Raw genomic sequence first — 17,165 nt, 5'->3', positions numbered from 1 at the left:
ACGCCGTGGAAAGGACCCATGCTGGAGCAGTTCGTGAAGAACTGCAGCCCGTGGGAAGGACCCACGTTGGAGAAGTTCGTGGAGGACTGTCTCCCGTGGGTGGGACCCCACGCTGGAGCAGGGGAAGAGTGTGATGAGTCCTCCCCCTGAGGAGGATGAAGCGGCAGAAAATAACGTGTGATGAACTGACCGTAAACCCCATCCCCGTCCCCCTGTGCCGCTGGGGGGGTGGTAGAGAATCCGGGAGTGAAGTTGTGCCCGGGAAGAAGGGAGGGGTGGAGGGAAGGTGTTCTGAGATTTGGTTTTATTTCTCATTACCCTACTCCGGTTGATTTGTAATAAATCAAGTTAATTTTTCCCCAAACTGAGTCTGTTTTGCCCGTGATGGTAATTGGTGAGTGATCTCTCCTATCCGTATCTCGACCCACAAGCTCTTTGTTATATTTTCTCTCCCCTGTCCAGTTGAGAAGGAGGGGGAGTGATAGAACAGCTCTGGTGGGCACCTGGCGTCCAGCCAGGGTTAACCCATCACAATCGCATTTGATTCGGATCAGAAAGAAAAAAAAAAAAGCGACACTAACAAACTCTTTGTCTGACCGATGTACATAATGTAACCCCTGATACAGTAAACATGTGGAGTCACCAATGTGTTTTACTTGAGAATGGTCTGCTGTTGTCAGTACTTTGACCCAGTTTCAGTAAATGAGGCTTATTTTCTTCCAAAACACTTATTTTGAAACACTTTGTCCCAGGAGAGAGAAAACAAATTGTTTACACAAGCAAACTAACAGTGGAGAATTAAACACCCACACTTCCTCCTTCAGGAGTTCCCCTGCTAGTAGCTTCTATGAACTCATAAATCCAGCAAGGAAAGAGAAGCTTTTAGTAGTAATCAGATGGGTCTTGATGTGACTGCTGATGCTGCTGAGGAAGCAAAGTTTGACGATGATGATATTCCCTATACCACTGGGGGATCAAAAATAGGTTGGTCAGAGAAGGGAAAACTCTTCATCCCAAAATCTAGGGAGGGAGAGGACCTTCTTTCTTCCTTGTCTGGATGAACACAGCCTGGGAGAGGCTTTAAGCCTTTCTCTGTACTGTAAGAGCCAGTTGGTGGCTGTAGCATCAGTACCTCCCTCTTTATATATGGGAGTATGTATGTCCTGGTCTTTTGAGGGACTTGAGGAAAGAAGCAGATAGGTGAATTATTGGGGTGATCATCTTGGATGACCTTCTCAAATACAAATGTGATGTTGGAAGAAGGGGAAGGGACGAGAAGGCTGCTCAAACATGTGTAAAATGCCAGATCTTGGAGATGTCATATAATATGAAATACATCTGTCTTTCCAGGATGCTTATGCAGATGGCTAGGGAGAATGGGGTAGAAAAGAAGAGCTTTAGTAGGAAGTAGAAAATAGTGAAAACTGCAAAATGTGAAGAGAATTGGGTTGGTGGATGGAAGACTTACAGGTACAAGGAAGAAAGCTGACAAAGTCATGGGGTTTCATCCCCCAGCGTTCAGCTGCAAGAGTGAGGGCAAGTTGGGTGTATGGGCTGGAGGAGGAGAGGCTGGGGCTGGTCAGGATAAGCAGAGTGAGAGGAGAGAGCTAGTGATGGACAACCTGATGGAAAAAGGGAAGAGCGCCAGGAAAGCAGCAGTAACCTTTGCATTGTTGATGAATTGCAAGTCAGTAGTGACAGAAGATGATGGAGGTACCCGAGATGGTTATCAGAGGGAAAAGTTACAGGGAGAGGTCAGAGGGAACAGTTGTCATCTGAAGGAGGATCAAGAAGAGCAACATGAGGACAGGAAGGATGACCTGTGTTTACGTGACTTCGAAGTTACACAGATTGAAACGCAAGCCAGGAAGTTTGGTTGAGGCTAACATTGTCAGTCCCGTGGTGTATATATGAAAAACAGGAAGAGGAGTGGAATTAACTTGGGACAGATATTTCAACAGCTTTCAGCTTTGAATTTCCTGGGTTTCACTGGTATGTGTTGTAACCTTTTTGTTTTCCCTATTTAATATTTCTTTCCATAAATAAATAGGATGGAAGAAGAAACAATAAATGGTGTTTATCAGAATAGTATGTCATGTTTGGCTTCTCATTTGGTGAAAGTATATTTAGAAACTGAATTGTAGATTCTAAATATTTGAGTATCTGAAACTCCCTTGTCCCTCAAAAAAAAAAAAAAACAAGCCATCTCCCAAACTAATACCCCCAGCCCCCCAAATATGCAGTAGTTCAGTTTTGGGGGGGGTGGTGGAATTTCAGAGCATAGTTGGTCAAAGTTGCGGGTGAATTTTCTTGTAAAACAGTCACTCTTTATAACCAGTCTTATAGTCTTGATCCTTATGGGAAATGCACAGGTGCCTCAAATGATTTTGATAATTTAAACTTCCTTCCCAATTTTTCCAAATAGGTCAGGTAGGGGCAATACATTGTATTGTGCTATCTGCAGACTTTGTTCTGAAGAACTTTTAGATTGCCCTAGTTATGCCTCCCCTCTGCCTCCAACCAGATCCCCATACAGACAAGAAATAAAGACTGTTCAAATTAAGTTTGTTTTCTCCCTGGGATCTTGTGTGTTTTGTTTTGTTTGGTTTTTTGTTTTGTTTTAACTCCTGGTAACATTATGAAATAAGTCTAGCCGTTTTATCTCCTGTGATGTGTATACAGCATAGCTGAAAGGACAATGAGAACGCTGTGCTTTGGGGTTTATCCTGCTTGCTGTGTTGGCACACTTGTACGACAGTGAACTGACTCATGGACATGGCTCAGTCTGTTTTTTCCACTCTGTATAGTCAAAGTGTGGTTCAGGAACAAATTACACATTCTGAGCTTGATGGTAGCTTTCCCTCTACATAATACAGGTTAGCAGCACTGTGTTGTAGTAGTGCAGAAAGTGTGAAGTCTCTAGTGGCGCTAACCCAGTTCACCAGTCTGTCTGTCTAAAGCCAAGACAAAGAATTATGCAAGCTTTCTACATTGGGTAGCTTATCTATTCATTGCTAGTGGATCCTAACTAGGTTATGTCAGTGAAAACTCTCGCTGGTATAGGCATAAGAGTTTTGCTGTCTGGTATATTTACATGGGAGGTCTTTGTATGGAGAGCAATGAGTTTGGTTTAATTAAGTGAAAGATTTTCTTGCAGTATTTTCTGTGAACAAAACAAAATAAATAGATCAAGACATAAGCACAGTTCTTTTAAAGTTTTTCTAGTGAAAATATTTTCTTTCGTTCATTGAGAAATAAATCTTTTACTTGATACTCAACTTTATGGTTTGCTGCGTTTGTGCACTGATTCCACAAGAAGAGTTGGTAACTGCTTTGGAAGTGTGCCACAAAAAGTGGTGCTTAAGGCAGCCCATAGTGTTCTGCAAAAATAAGTAGTGAGTACTGAGTGAATAAAGCAGCAAAGTGTCTGTAATGTCTATGATGCAGTTGCACTGTTCATTTTAAACAGCTGTACAAAAACTTACATGTGATTCTCCTCATATAGACTGTTTGATTACATTAGCCTCTTGACCAGAAAGCAACAGTGGAAATGTAGCTAATGACATGCAAGTACATTTGTGGATTTGGTTTTTGTTCAAGAACAACTGCATAGCTTGAGTTAGTCACTTGGTGTTGACCTGGTGTAATTCATTATGTAGGAAGCTTTGCATTCTTAAATAGGCATATTGAAAATTGATCCTTTCAAGATCCAAGAATTTCAGTGGATTTACACTAGCTGACGCAGAACACTTAGTCTACTTATTTTAGGAGGGAAAAATCAAATTCAATTGCTCTAATTTTTTCCCATTTATTTAAACTTAGATAAATGTTCACGTATCACTCACTAGGTGAGCTGCTAATTTTTTGTATGCATTTTCCAGGGGTAGATAAATAATAGTTGTGGTTTGTTTAGTCAAGTTGTCCCTTTAGAAAATGGACATCCAAACTTTTCTTGCTCCTGCTGACACATAGCTCCAATAGTATGTTCAATTGTTTGCTCAGAGTTCAGAGCTTTCTGCACCTGGAGGTGCTTTCCCACCCAGCCTGTGTGTTTGTATACTTAGGCATGCATCATTTGCTAATAAATACAAAGCTAGAAGTCTTATTTATGAATTATTTAAGCTGATGATGCTTTTTGATTTTGTGATTTCTATTGGGTTATGCAAATCCTGTGTGACGAAAAGTAAAAAAGGGTTTTGGAGGAGTGGGGGGCTCCCACCCCTGTGAAAAACTGATAAAAAATAATGCTTTACCTCTGATAACTTGTTCTTTCAAAACAAGCAAACAAAAAAGCTTAAAAAAAAAAAAAAAGGCAATCTGGACCATGAGGTCTTATGCTTGATTTTGTTATTTGTAGTGTTCTAAATAGAAATTCAGGAAAATACTCCAGTGGTGAATGGGAACACACATACCTTTGTAAAGTCTTGGCAAAAACTAGAGGTTGGAAGGAACTTCCAGAGGTCAGCTAGTCCAGCCCTCCTTCCAGTCCGATGAGGGTGCTCAGGACCTTGGCCCACTGAGTTTTCAATATCTCCAAAGGTGGTGATACCTCAGCCTCTCTGGGTCCTCGTTCCAGTGTTTGAACGCCCTTGTGGTAAAAATCTTTTTTTCTTATGTTGAGTTGAAAGCTACTGTGTTCCACTTTGCCCTTTGTCTCTTGTCCTTCTAGTAATGTGCTTTTGAGAAGAGTTTGGCTCTCTTCTCTACACCCTCCCATTAAGGAGTTGTAGACAGCATTAAGATATCTCCTAGCAGAGCATTACAGAACAAAGAAAATTTCATTGAAATGAGCCAAATGGGTGTAACACTTCTTCATAGTTTGGGGGTAATGTGTGTTTGTGTGTCTCAGTTGAAGTGAGTTTCCTTCACTCACACTTTTGATATTCATTCTTCTTTTACATGGTCTCCTCCCATTTCTTTGTGATATGTCACGTTCCTCCGATCATACCTTTCTTCCCTATTTATATGCACTGATGACAGTAAAGGGTTGTCATGCATCACTCCCATCATTACAGTATCTGAAACTCTGTCAGTGCTAAGTTGTTTACTCCTTGAAAAAACCCTCTGAGGTAGAGCAGTACTGTTCCCAATTTTCATGGGAAACGAAGACTAGTTATGTATCAAAGTTCTCACGGAATCTGAGACCGGTTTCTTAAATCTTCAGAGTGCATTAACCACTGGGACTTTTTGTCTTAATGGAACTGTGCATGGGGTCAAAGAGGGCACACATGCTTCCTGAAATCACAAAAACATCATTCTCTTTTAAAGATGATGCCACACTGTTTAGATTTGTCTCATTTTAGATCCACATGTAATCTGAAAAATGATTCAAATACTCCCCTTGCTGTTGGACTAATTCTTTTAAAAGTGGCTGGAGGATGAGATACCAGCAGGATTTGCAAAGCAAGCCAACCTGGGGTGCTGGTAGTGTGAGCGTCAATGCTAGCCAGTGCTACAGAACGTGATGACGGTTTTCTCCACTGCTGCAAGCAGTGAAGGCTGTTACTTTTGCACTGGTGCTACTTTTTGTATTGTTAAGGTAACTTAACCTTCTGGCTAATATGTCATCACATGAGGACTGTAAGGACACTAGTATTGAGTACAGGCTTCCACAGCTATAGTATCCTGTGGGTTGTGTGTCTTGGGATGTGTTATTGTGCAGCTCCTCGATACTGTGAACATAGTTTTTGGTATAGAGCCCAAGTTTATATGGTCCCCAAAATTACTATTTCATGTAATATGCTAATAGCTTGAATAAAGAAAAAGGGGTGAAATTGTTCCGAACTAATACTAAGGGCTAAATTGAGAAGTGGCCCAGGTGGTTACGTGTCTTACTTGAATTTCTTTGTAAAAACTGTTATTAGCCCTTATCATGGACTCAGCTGAAATAAAGCTACTGTGTATTTAACTGCCTTAACTTATTACACTCAGAGGAAGAGCAACCTATGTACTGAAGAGTAGCAGCTACTGTCACTGGGAGCTATCTGAAAAACAAGGTGTCAAGCATAGTACATTTCCGATGACCTGATTCTGTAGCCAATAGGTAAAACCATTAGATCAGTGAGGGTCCAATGGCACAGTTTACATATTTATTTTTGAATGTGTCACATGGAAGATGAGCCTAAGGTCAACACCAGAATAAGAAAATGCTGTTTGTTCCCTAGTTAATCATTGCCTCGATGTCTCATGCTGTGCCGAAGTTGAGGTGCGCAGCAAATGACACTTTCAGCGTTTGTGTTCAACCATCTCAGGGTGAGCAGTACAAGCTTTTAAGTAGAGCTTGGAATAACAGATATGCTCAGTGACTTAGTGGTTTCTTATAGACTCTTCTTGCATACCATTTAGTGCACTCTATGCTGAACCTTGTTCCAACTTGTGGACGTCAGTGGAGACCTTCCTATTGATTTTATAAAACACAGGATATAGCTTCTTAGGCATTGGCTACCTCCTGAACAATAGTTTACTACTTTTAGCTACAGAATTGACTAAAGAATAATCTTTGCAGAACATTTCTTAAGGAATAATGAAACAGTTGCAATTATAAAACAGCTATTTTCTTATAGGGAGGTATCTATTAAGCAGATCAGTGATGCGACAAACACAACTAAAAAGTGCTGTGGCATTATAATTGAAAGAAGCTATGTTTTGTCATTGTTCAGGGGTGTACAAACTATTTAACATTTGATTTTATTATTTTTTTAATAACGAAGAGCCTAAAAGGTATTTAGGGTTATCAATTAATTGGAGGGAAAAAAAAAAAAAAGAAAATGCAGCTTTTGCAGTTCTCTTAATGTCACTTTTCTATCTTGCAATCCATGGCTAATTTTTACTTTTAAGGTCAAACAAACAGCATTTTAGTTCTGTCTACCCTTCCCCCTCACCCCTTCTGTGTGCTGCTTTCAGTAAACAAATGGAATCCTTTTCAAAGAATTATATGAAGACGAGTTTTTCAAAAGCAATTTGTTTTGCCCTGTCTCTGAAAAGGGAATTGCTTTTACTTGAAATCAGCTGAAATTTACTGCTCAGTATTTCTGAAAACACTGAGCAAAATGAGCGAGAGCTTTGATGTACATAATACTCTGCCACGCTGGAGAAATGTTTTAAAATGGGAGTCACGCGTGGTTTAGAGTGCTGGAGAAATTGAGGCATCTGATGTTTATAAAACCGTTTGGACCTGATGATGAGTACTAGAAATGCACTTATGCTAACCTGAGTAATGTTATAGGACAGTACACATAGTCTGTGGTGCCTGTTTCACTGCCTCTGGTACCATACGCTGAAAGTATGTATTAGCACTTGATGGACCTGAGAGGAGGTTGTGCAGGTGCAGAATGCTGTAAGTAGTGTGCTTGACTGTGCAGAGAAGTTGTGCTTCTGTTACCAGACTAAGAAAATAGGTGAAATTAATTCCTGGCTGTTGTTTATAAGTCTCTGAGATGCTTCAGCAGCATGTGGGGAGTTCAAGATTGAAATTATCTAAAGAAAAGAGCATTTTGTGTGTGAGTTACTAATGTCCAATGTTAGAGGAGTGTATTGGTTTTGTTTGTTGTTTTTTTTCTTGAGGCAGGTGAACATGTGACATTTCATATATGTTTTGTGAGGTTTCAAATTGCCCAGTGAATTTAAGGTACCAGAAGTCAATTTTGGTTTAAAAACAGTTATCATAAGCACGGAGCATGAGCCACATCATCCTGGCTTTTATGTGTGGCTGGCCTGGGTTATTCTGTTGAATTGGAAAAGGTTTGATATGTACCTGCTAATCTTTCTCAAGAGCATCTTAGTGGTTTAATGGAAGAACTGGAAAAGGTTAACTTCAGCTGGGGCAGCTTCTGTCCCTGGGCTCTCCCTGTAGCCCAGGAGGGTAGAGGCAGGTTTAGAGGACCTCTGTTAAGTGTCTGTTCTGTGTCCTCCTCTCCAGAGTTACCCTTTCCCTGCTGACTGAGAGGCACCCGAGAGATTGTCTCTCTCTGAAATAAAGGTAGTCCTTGTTACTGTCTACTGGTGCAATATAAAACTTTGCAAACAAGGAAAAGTAGAGCATGTATGGGGTTAATCCATCAGAGGGAAAACCCACAAACCCTGGCGAATAAATGGTAAACTACAAGGCATCTTTCCATACCTAGTGCTGAATTTATCATTGCTTCAAACATGGATACCTCAATCATTAGGTAAGGATACCTTGTATGCAAGAATCCTCTTGCCGTAGTATGGATGTAAGTTCAAGTTTGCTCTGCTATATTATGGTGTTGCAGGATTTCTTTTCCTGTGTATTACAGATTCGCAGAATGGTGATAATGGAGAAAGAATATTGATCATTAAGTACTCCTAAAAATTTACAGATCTGGAGAACTGATAAATACCACACAGTAGTTTTAAGAATGTTGGTGTACATTTTGGCAAGTTCTTAAAAATAGGTGAGGGTATCCCTTTCCTTCCATCAGGTTGTTTATTTTAGCAGGAACATCTTATTTATACTTTCTCCCATCTTTTGAAGTTTTGCATATCTATGGATACTGTGCGTGCATTTAATAAACAGTGACATATACTTCAGGTGCTCATTTTCAAAAGCATGCTGCAGTGTCCTTGCCTGGCTTTCAGCAGAGTCAGCATACCTGTAATTTTTTTTTTCTAAACATGATGAAATAGAAATTATGGTGGATATCAGTAATTGTTAGGTGCAAAAGAAAAAAAAACTGTAGAAAAGGATGCTGTACTAGGTGCAGCTATCTGATACCAGCATAAGCATATCTAATCACTTAACCCTAGATCATGGAAATATTTGAGTAGATAGAAGTGTTTAAGCTCACTGAACTGGCAGTAAGTCAGGTCTCTGCTTCCCTCTTGCTGCATGGAGGAATGTTATCTCTGGGAGTGGTATGATCAGAGCTTTGCTTGGTGCCTCTGTCAGGCAAGAAGGTAGGAGTTATGAGCACTGAAAGCCTCATCCTTCACTGGGATTCGTGGTACAGGAGATAGAGATATGCTTTTCCCAGGTGCCTAAAATAACCCACAGCCAAGCACAGCAGGTGGCTATCTTGTGCATCTCCATCTAGATGCAGGTGCTGTAACCCATCTCCCTCTGCATTTGACTTAATGCTTCATTATGAATTCTTGAAGCTTCTCCAGACCTTGAAGCTATATTGCACAATTACCTTTTCTTGCTTCTTCCAGGAACTGCAGCTCAATGTTAAATGCTTTTTAAGAGCGTTGAAAACATATTTCTGAATGTTTTCACTTTTATTATTCACTGGTTTTGGGAGGAATAACAAATGGAAATTACAGAAATACTGCAAAGAATTCTAGTTTTGTGAGATATCCAGGCCAGGGAATTTGGGAAGAATATGAACCTCCTGAAAGGTTATCCAATCAAAGCCAATCTTATAAATGTATTTCTCTGACATGTCTAGAGACAAAACAGGACTTGAATGTATCAATGTACAATCATTCTCTTATTAGAGATGTGGTAGTATCCTTCACGATTAAATGCTGTGCCAAAGGAAATGACTTGGGTTTTTATTCCTTTTCAGTAATGTGGAAAGTATGCCATGGGAGCAAGCAGGAAGAGGTTGTTTAGTGGAATAGAGGAAGAAGAAACTGTTTGGAAGGGGTGCAGAGAGACAGCACTAGCAGCAAACATAATCCTCTTGGTAGTGTGCCATTTTCAGCAAAGCTTAAGGATTGGATTTTCTGAGGCATTCAGTGTTTGCCTAACTGTACACTCCTATTGGAAAGAGTGATACAATGTCTGTTCGTGTCAGTGGGAGCAGAGTCAAGCCAACTCTTGCACACTTTTCAGATAGGATTTTCAGATACTTTCATTTCTTCATTTATGACTTAAGCATAGATAAAAGAAGTGGGTAGACAGCTGTGAGACAGCAGATCTATCCAAAATCTAATGGGACTCAAAACCTCTCCTGAGAGTGCCATGCTGAAACAAGTTCAAGTAATTCTTCCTTATCCCTTATTCTCTTAAAAGGCTGCCAGTGAGTAGGATCTGGAATCAAGGGTCAAAAATAAGCCTACAGGCAAAAGGTTGGTTGAGGCAGGAGTGATGACCAGCTGAAACCAGATGTAGAAAGATCAATGTGTAAGTTTAGCAGTGATGTTCCCACTTTAGATTCTAAAGTCAGATAAATATACCAAGCCTGATGCATGGACTGGTTCACAGCCCCTGAAGATTCAAGTCTGTCCAGGTAGTAGTTCCTTAAGCAGTTGCTGATATTTTATGGCTTAATGCATAGTGAGGTGAAGGAGTCCTTGGAAAGATGGCTGTGATTTTAACAACATTGTTATGTTGTGTTAACCAGGATGTGGAGCATTGATACTTCAGGATACAAATACAGGTGTCAGAAAAGATCAGCCAAGGAAACTGAGAACAGCTGTGACCTGTAATAAATAAGCAAGTTGACAATGTTGGGAGCTGAAGAGTAACCTCTGCATGATACAGTTTGGTATCTAGGAGAACATCGCTGTAAGTCAAAGCTATGAACGGGGAGGGCAGTTTGCCAGCTATTTGTTTTAGGAAGGAGGACTACTATGAAAAAAGCAGCCATACTGCATCCAAGTGAGGGTCCATCTAGCCCATTATCCTCCTGGTTATAAGGAGGATATGAGGTTACAACCCTGTAAACTCTTCACTGCACCTTCAGATGCTACACCTTGCTCCTCAAACTCATTTGCCTGTTCTTAACCATCAGTTCTGCCTCAGGATTCACAGCTGCACTGCACCTTTCCCTCACATTCACATGAGCCAAGGCTGTGTTGGGCCCTGGCTAAGTTCTGGCTGTCCCCAGGGAGGTGGGCACTGGTGCTAGCAGCCCCAGAAGCTCTTCTGCTTGAGGAGATCAGACTTCTGCAGACTCTGGGGTCACACTGCTGGCTGGGCTCTGGCCTCTTCTGTGCAGGCCTCCAAGAAGTTCAGGAAGGCCCAGATGGCTGAGGCTGCCAGCCCAGGAGTGGGCAAGTGCTCAGTGGCCTTCCCAAGCTGCCCCAGCTGCAGGCATGCAAGGTAGGTCCCAGGGACAGGGATGCTACACAGTGCAGGCTGTGCTCTAGGGACTGGATCTCCTGCCTGCCTTGAAAAGGCGTCGGTAGGAAAGGGGTGAAGGGCACTGACTTTGTGCCTTGGCTTGGGGAAGCCTCTGATTTGTGAAGTATCTGGATCCCTTCTCCAGGTCTCGAGACTCAGCTGTTCCTCTCTCGTGTCAACCATTTTGCCATGCTCTCTGCCTTCCAGGGGTCTGCTGGCGCCCAGAGCTAGGGCTTCCTCCAGGCAGGCCCTTCAATGAGCAGAGCAGGCTTGCGTGGCCCTTGCCTGTTTTCCCTATTGCAGGCCATAGGGCAGTGACCCTGCATGGATACCTACTCTCCCAGCCTCCAGTGGGTTTGTGCACAGGTGATGTCCAGAGCCCAGATGTCACTGTAGTGATCCTCAGTGATTGTACTTGTCCTGTCCTCTCCCAACCCATGGAAATTCAGGTCTCGGATTAGCATTGCGAGTGAAATGAGAGACAAGGATTTGTCTGAAAGACAGGACTATAGTGAAGTCCATGACCTGGCTGCTTTTGTAACTCCCGTTTAATACTTAGGCTGTCTGAGTGTCTGTTCTGGTACAGAGTTTGAACAAAAGGGAGCAAGAGGCAAGGCAGTCTTACAGAGGGAGCTTCGTACCCTGATGAGACTGCTTGCTGCTGTAATGGCCCAAGAGGAACAGCCATTGCTGTGGGGATACACAGTGCCTTGTTCTACCTGTACTAAGAAACGAGGCTTAAGAGTGACAGTGCCTAATGTGACAAATGTAGCAACTGAAAATACTTAAAAGCATAAAATGGTCTATCAGCAGTTGGGATGTAACCTTACATCACTGATCAGAATATTTGCACATCATTTAATTCTGCTGCTTGCCTTTAACTACCTTGTATCTTCTTTTCTTCTTTATGGGAAGAGTAATAATTTCCTTGGAGGAATTAGTGAGAGGTGTGTAACTGGTGGAAAACTAAGTAGCGTTGCATTTCAAATTTTACAAAGATGCATTAAGAGGCACATTGGGGGAATAGTAAGCACAGTTCACCTGTGATCTCCTCGTTGTTTTTGAAAAGTTAATGAGTGTTGCATATTTCTGCTTCCTTTTTAGTTTTTCAAAAAAGTATTGTTTCCTGAAAAGGATTGCAAACAGTCATTTGTGGCCTTTCTGCCTACATGTGTAGTGAGTGTCTATCTTTGTAAGATTTATTTTTTTTAGCTCATTATGGGTAGAATACTGTTGCTCACTGACATCATACTGGTGGCAACTGGGCTTGCTTCAGGGGAGTAGCTCACACAAACTCATTATGTTCAGGTAGCAGAGATAAAAGTAAAAACAGAGCTTGAAGAAAAAGGAGGTTGATCAGAGAATGTTTGTAATTTCCAAGCTTTTTCAAACACTTAAAATGACAAAATACAGAAATATGACACTGTAAAGTAATGACAAAATATGACAAAAGTGTAAAGAGTGACTTGTCACTTTTGCTGTATGCATTATTTGTTTTCTACAAGTAATGTGCCCTTGCATTATTTGAAGGAAAAAAAGAAAGGACTGTAAACCCTTTCTGCAGCCAGAAGAATGATGGAAGTTAGAATCCTTTTTGCATAATCCCCTCGCTTTTTGCTTGTGGATACAGCTGTGCTAACACAATGCAACGTTTGAGTTGAGATGTCTGCAAAATCCTGGCACCAATGATAGTTTTCAGACTCAGGCTCTTATTTGATAGATTTTCAAAGTGATACTGTGCTCAGTTGTGTCTGTGTCCCTGGAAGTAGGCTTTCAGTTAACTTCTCAGAGGAAATACTTTCAAAAGGAAAAATTTAATTTTGCCAAGAATCAGATAAGGTCAGAGTAATTAGACAAACCAGAGCTTTGTAGGTTAGAGATGAACGCAACCTTCTCCATGGGGTAGTGCAAATGTGCTAGGGGAACAGGAAAATGAAATGCGTGAGGATGCTTAAATTTGCTGAAAATCTGAAGTTCTATGTATATCTCTTAGCGTATTCTCAAGTGTAGGATTGCATTTTAGAAGTACTGTTTTCACATTTTTAAAAAAAGTAAAATGTATTTATCCTTCCTGTTTCTGGTTTCCAGTTTAACCCACCAGAAAATGGGTCCACTGAATTAATTGTATTTTCTTTAATACTATATATTTATAAATTGCTATTATAATTTGATTGTAATATATATGATGGTAATTCACCATAGGTTTTCAAGTACGTACGTAGTAGGCTTTACCTAGCTTCCATGCATTTCTGTTATGAGACAGTAGGGATTGTATTTCAGCTCCTCTGCTGTACACTGCGACTGACAAAGTGGATGGCCTAAGGACTACATTGACAGGTGTCAATCAGCATTAGTCTTCTGACATCAGCTGACCTTTGCCAGTTTATACTAAAGGTCTGGACTGATATTTTCTCCTGTTCTTCCTTGGCTGCAGAATAGCAAAACCCTTTTTTGTTTGCCTCAAGTAGTTTCTATGAGTGTCTATGCTCAGTGGTTGCATGGCCTTTACAGATTGAGAATGAAAGAGGACAGCCAGTTCCTTCAGTGGGGTAACTTATGCTTAAAATACAAAAAAGTGGGTTCTGCTAATTCTGTTGGTCAGCTGGCAAAAGGAAGGCTGTAGATACCTCCTCTTCCTTCAGTGATGGCATTAATGGAGTCTCTTCCCTCTGTCCTTTTGTCAGTATTTGTAAACAGAGACTCTTTTCCTCCGTCTGATCTTGTTAAGTTGGCCAAGAGATCAAAAATCATAGTTAAGAACTAAGGAACAGAAAACCGGTGCAGTTGTATAGCCTCGATTCCTTAGGAAACCAAGCAGAGGTGGGGTAAGAAGGATTGTGGGCAGCAACTTTTTAAGTTCCCCAGATTGCTGTGGCCTGAGGGGAGGAATACAGACTTTCTTATCTTTACTAGGACTTTTAGCTAAAGAAAATGGGATGTTTTGCCTTGTAAAAGCAAGATTGGAATGAGAGGAATAAAGGGAAGGATCCTGAGAAGTCCAGGAAGACAGTGATTGGCACTACTATGGTTAAGTATAAGAACATAGAAAATACCAAATAAAATTGCAGGAGAGGGAAGGAAGTAGGAGATGTTTTGACAAGAAGTCAGAAGTCTTGGTTACATCCAGGCACCTGAATGGTGCTCTGGCATTCCTGTGTGAATGAAAACCAGGAGGAGAAGGGAATGGAAGAAAGAAGATGAAAAGCACCAGGTTTTTTTGAAACATACAGCTTGTATGGGTGTCAGCATCCATGGAGTAGCATTGCATTTCAGAGAAATTTGCCAAGCAGACAAATAATTCCTTTTCCTTGCCCTGTCTTGTCCTTTACACACATAAGCTTTGTCCTGGATTTGAAGAGCTGCGGGAAGACAGCGCTGCTTGCAGGAGAGGTTTGTGTTGCTGGAAGGGAGCCACCCGAACATCAGAGCAGCAGGCAGTAGTCTAGCACCTGCTGCCCTTTGAGAGCTAAGAGCTGTGGAGACTGCTAAATAGGTAAAGTACTGACCACTTAAACACAGAAAAGGCTACCTTCCAGATGGCTAGACAAAAGGTCACATGAATTATACAGTGAGTTAGCTCCTGCAGCTTGATGATGTTTTCAGATGGGTTTCTGAGCAGTCACCCAGGCAATGTCTAAGCAAATCTGTCTAGACTGTCTGCCTCAGTCCTTAAAACACAGAGAAAGGAGAAAATGCTTGTCTCCAGTATGTACAGAAGAAGCCATCTTTCTCTACCTGCCTTCCCAATCAAAGAAGGGAGATTTTTTTCGTTTCTGACAGCCTCATACTGTCCGAACTCAGCAAAGACAACTTCAGAGCAGTGGTTTTTCAGCCTGGTTTGGATCTGAATAAGTATCAGTTGTGGACAGCTGTGTAGAGAAATGAAACCTCCTGACAGTAGGTTTGTCGTTCTGCAGTTGTTTCTGTGCACTGTGTGGAGGTACCTCTGAATTCCGAGGTGGGAGATGGATAGGGGCCTACTCTCAGTTTTTGGAGTGTGGCACCCACCCCTGGCCATCCATTTTACCAGCAGGGGTCTTAATGTCTATTTGCATATTGGGTGGCCTGAAAAAAGCATATGCACCAAAAAAAAAAAAAAAAGGGCAAAAAACCCAACAACAGTGTTTCCTACTGTGCTGATTTTCATCAGAAATACTAAAAACTACTCAAACATGGAACAGTATTCAGATTACCCTAAGCCAGTTTGAAGTTACACTGTAACTATAAAGGGTAGCCTGGATTCATTCACTGGCTGTGTAGAGAGCCGAAAAGAGCAACTGAGTGACTTGAGCTCAGCTGAGGTTCAGAGTTACGGTCATAGAGATAGTAATAATATCACATACATAGTAACAATAATAGCAGCTATGGAAAAGGTTAGAGCTTCAGAACCTCTTACAGGCAAAATAAGCAGTGATCTTATTTGAGGCTTTCTTTTGACTTAGTCATACACAGTTTGCCCTTCAAGGAGTAGTATTTGTATGTTTGCATTCTTCTGTATGTTTGAGTGTGGAAGCTTATAAACTTCTGTTCTGTTTTGAAGTAAGATGAATGTAAAAATCTTGGCATGGTCTTATTTTGGTAATAGGATTGCATGCGGATGTCCTTGTGGTTAAATTAAAAAAAAAAAAAATTAAAAAACATTAGATTTCCTGTGAAAGGGTGGTTGTTTGCAAATGGAATGATTAATGACTGAGATGAGAGATGCACATAAAACTACATGATCTTGCTCATGAACCCCTAATGTAACTCATTTAAAATCTCTGGGTTTTTTTCTGTGGAATTGAATTTGATATTGCCATTAAAAGGATAGCATCAACTTGGAAAACTGAATTTTTATTCTAATTTCTTTTTGGGTTTCCTGCTTCTCCCTCTACCTTAAGTCTTTCAGACTTAATTTCCAGAATTCATTGAAAGAAAACAGTTTTATAATTAAAAACCTCTTGTTATATGGCAACCTTTAGATTGTTTAGAATAGCCAATATCAAATAGCAAAAGTCTTTAAAATGTCTGATGCTTCCCAGAGTGGAACAACTGTTCTGTACCTGTGTGTATGTGGCAAATGATGACACAGGGCTCAACTAATTTAATAGCATCTGCAAGCCCACCCACTTCACTGGACTTCAGTCTCTTACAGGATTGGTGCAATCAAGTTATTTAGGCTGACTTTAAATAAAGCAACACAGATCACAGTCAAAGCTTTAGAGCCTTGTCAGGAATGTATGTATTCCTTTAAATGTGCTGGTATACGAAGAAAGTTTGATTTTATTTTTGTTAATTTTTTTTTTCCAGTGCTGTTTTTGTCTTCTCTTGGTCATCCTCTAGTGTTTGGCTTTCACAAGAATGGAGAATTCAGGATTTTTCTTTCAACCTTTAAAGTCTGCAAATTCTGCCTGGAAAACAGGCTGGTTCCTGAGCTTCTTGGCACGGCTGCTTTTTAACCAGAATCGAAGTGGAAAAATGTAGCCTTTTGTAGTGCTCTTGTGGTATGACCTCTGGAAACGGGGTGAACAATTTAAAGCTTCTTGCTACATGTTAAAACCAACAGAAATTTTTTTTTTTTTCCCCTTCTTCTACCTCTTACCCTCTTCCAATACTTTCGCTTGCCAGAGCTTTTCATTTAACCCTTTTTTTCTTTTAAGCTCTTCCTTCCCCTTGGTCCTGTTTACCCTTGTTGATGCCCTCTCATAAGGCATTAGAGGGAAGCAGAATCGTGTGTATGTATGTGTGCGCAGGGCAGGGGAGATAGTGGGCGGGTATGTGTCAAATTTGTTTTTTTAACTGTCAGCATTCTCTGTCCCAGCTGCTTTGTTTTGCTCAAGCTCCATCTGCAGCCATGCCACTAAACTTGTTTTTCACTGCTGCTCACTGCCATTTATATTTTAATTTCTGCTTGTATCAAATCAAAAGCTGTGCCTCTATCTTAATCTATAATGTTTACACCTGCAATATTTACCATTTGGGTAACTGAAACTTCCAACATAACTACCCACTATGTGGTCAGTAAATGTGTGAGCGAGGAGAAGAGTTAGGCTATTTAAATGCAATTATAAGCTCACTGTTAAAAATCGTAGAAGGACTTTTTAGCCATGGAACTTGGCTCCTGTTTAGTTCAGAAGTTTGTTCACAAATTACTGGT

The 17,165-nt window shown here is 40.9% G+C and overlaps 1 protein-coding gene across 6 annotated transcripts in view; it reads left to right on the top strand.

Moving 5' to 3' along the window:
• RIN2 (Ras and Rab interactor 2) overlaps positions 1-17,165 on the top strand; it is an 83,320-nt gene that overhangs the window by 13,409 nt on the left and 52,746 nt on the right. Inside the window, exon 1 of one of the 6 annotated variants that reach the window (XM_052783849.1) lies at positions 14,393-14,522. The exons of the other annotated variants lie outside the window; for them this stretch is intronic. The gene's annotated coding sequence lies outside the window, so the exon portion shown is untranslated. Of the gene's footprint in view, positions 1-14,392; positions 14,523-17,165 lie in introns of those variants that run through there. 6 annotated transcript variants of the gene reach the window in all.

The sequence above is a fragment of the Harpia harpyja genome, chromosome 4, assembly GCF_026419915.1.
Source record: "Harpia harpyja isolate bHarHar1 chromosome 4, bHarHar1 primary haplotype, whole genome shotgun sequence".
NCBI lineage: Eukaryota > Metazoa > Chordata > Aves > Accipitriformes > Accipitridae > Harpia > Harpia harpyja.
The sequence above is the reverse complement of the archived record's forward strand: the minus strand, read 5'-3'. Positions and strand labels throughout refer to the sequence as shown.